Consider the following 2,782-nt stretch of genomic DNA (forward strand, 5'->3'; position numbering starts at 1 on the left):
TAAGGCACTTGACTGCTAACCAGAAGGCTGGCGGTTCAAACCCACCAGCCACTCCTCGGAAGGAAGGTTGGGCAATCCTACTTCCGTAGTGATACTGCCACGGAAACCCAAGGAGGGGTCGCTATGAGTCAGGGCTGACTCGACAGCACATAACAACAACATAACAACAACAACAATAACAATAGAACGAGGGAGAAAAGGACACCAGGTGGAAAGAGAAGTCATGTAGAGGCAAAGCTACTGTCAGAGATGAGGTACCAAAGCAGGGAGGAAATGATGAAAAAGATCCCATCCTCTCTCTTCTTCTGCTTCTCATCTGCCATGCCTCCTATTGGCCAAACCCAACTGGAAGCCAGATGGCAAATGAGTTCAAGTGATAAAGTCTACAGGGCTCAGCCTTCAGTAGCATAGAAAAGAAGGGAGAATGATGGATAAGCAGAATAACCTGCACATTCAGCCACAACCTCTTTTTCATAAAATTCTGTGTCTTGCTTTGACACTGTTGACCACTTCCTCCTTGAAATAATCTCTTCCCATGGTACCTGTGACATCACATCCTACTGGTTTTCCTTCTCTTTTACTGCTCCAGCTCAGTCTTCTTTGCCAGTTCCTCTTCATTTGTCAATTCCTTGTATATGGTCTTCTTACTCTACACACTCACATGGCAACATCTGTCAATCGAAAACTCACAAATCTGTATTTGTAGTGCAGATCTCTCTCCTGAACTTTAGACTTCAGAAATTTAGACTTGCCGATAGAGTACATATCTATCTGCATCTTCACCTGATGACCTTTCTTCACTTCATATTCAGTGGGTTCCCTATTGAACTCATCTCCTTCCTCAAACTTAGACCTCTTCCTTTGTCTCACTGAATAACATAGCTATCCACAGGTTATCCAATCAGTCATCCAAACTATTCTCTCTACTGATAGAATGATTTTTCTAAAATGAAAATATGCTTATTTTACTCATCTACTTTAATGGCTTATTAATTCCAGGATAAAGCCTGAACTCCATAATATGACTTAAAAACCTTGTGTCAAAGATTGCTGGCTTTTCAACAAGATCCATGGTCTCCTGTTATTCCTGGGCTACACAGATGGGCTACTTTTCCCAGCCACTCTTCAAATTAGGTGTTGACCACGTAACTGAGTTCTTGCCACCAGATGTCTAGTTAGTGCTTCTAAGAAGCCCCTGTGCCTCTTCCACACTCTCTCTCTTTCCCCTTCAGCTGTTCAGATGAGACCGTAGGGCAGGGCAAAGCTACAAGATGGAATCATTGCCTGGAGGAAAACCACTGCAGACCAGGAGCACCTCCTTAAGTTGAGCTTTCGATATTTCTATCAAAAACAGAGGTACAAAAAAAACGTAATCAGGGCACGGTCCTATGGCAAGTATTCAGTGAAGCTCAGATATGAATCCAGTCTGGCTTATACCAGAGCCCAGGCTATTATTGGTCACTAGGGTATATTGTTTTTCTTATGAAATACTGAGTTTTTAATGTATTGCTTAATTGGTTGTCTCCACAACTAAACTGCTATCTTTTTCAAGAAAAGAGATCATGTATAGTGGTTCATTGTTGCCTGCTACGGCCTAGTGGAGTGTCTGGCATATGTTGTTGTTGTTATTGTTATGTGCCAACGAGTTGGACTCGACTCATAGTGCCCCCTCCTTGGGTTTCCGAGGCAATATCACTACGGAAGTAGATTGCCCCATCCTCCTTCCGAGGAGTGGCTGGTGGATTTGAACCGCCAGGCTTGTGGTTAGCAGTCAAGTGCCTTTAGGCACAACACTACCAGAGCTCCTGTCTGGCATATAGTAGGTGCATAAAAAAATATTTATAAAATGAATAACCTTGACAAATAAAGGAAAAAATGAGAATGGAGAGAATGAATAAAATAGTTACTCCTCTTGTTTTACTGCATCTGAGGTGGAGAGAGAACAGTATTTTGGGGAGGAGGGCAGAAGTCTCCTCATATATAAAGGACAGAGATCAATCAAGAATTGACAGTATCAGGATAGTTTTTAGTTCTTACATTTCAAAAGACACCTACATGGGAGAAAGGCATTTCCATGGCACTTAATAGCTATCTACAATTTATTTTCCTAATAGAAAGTATTCTTCAGAAAAAAAATTCCAATTCTCTGCCATGCAGAATAATTTTATGTTCAATCTTAGTCATCTTTTAATTCCCAGTTCAGATGCCACTGCTTCATCTACCCCAAAATCTGGAACTAATCTCTTTTCTCTCTGAACTCCTATCTCACTTTATCTCTTACTCTTACTTACAGCTCTGTAAGCAAGTCCATACAGGTGTTATGAATTTCCCATAGTGCTGGCACATAGATGCTCGATAAATACTTGTTGAATAAAATACATGCCGAATTAATTAACCCAGGAATTAAAAAAAAAAAAAGTTCAAATTTCAACCAAATATTAGTTTTGCATTAAGAGATTTAAAAAAAAATTCATAAACTATGATGGCTCTAAAAGTCACTAGAACACATTTGAAAGGTCAGTAGCACACTTATACATAATGTGTTAATTTTCCATCTACTAGTTTCCAAATATTTTCCTTGATTCTAAAAGATATCCTGTCATTGGTTTTATTTAAAAATACATGCTTCAAGTTGGCTATATATATATTTTTTAAATTTTATTTTGATTTGGGTGAAGATTTACAGAGTAAATTCACTTTTCACACAGCAGTTCACATATACTTTGTCTCATGTCATTGACCAAAATTTACAATGCAACAGCTCCCCTCCCACTTCCTCCCC

This window comes from Orycteropus afer, unplaced genomic scaffold (genome assembly GCF_000298275.1).
Source record: "Orycteropus afer afer isolate SDZICR_OR568_19922 unplaced genomic scaffold, OryAfe1.0 scaffold00184, whole genome shotgun sequence".
NCBI classification, from domain to species: Eukaryota; Metazoa; Chordata; class Mammalia; order Tubulidentata; family Orycteropodidae; genus Orycteropus; species Orycteropus afer.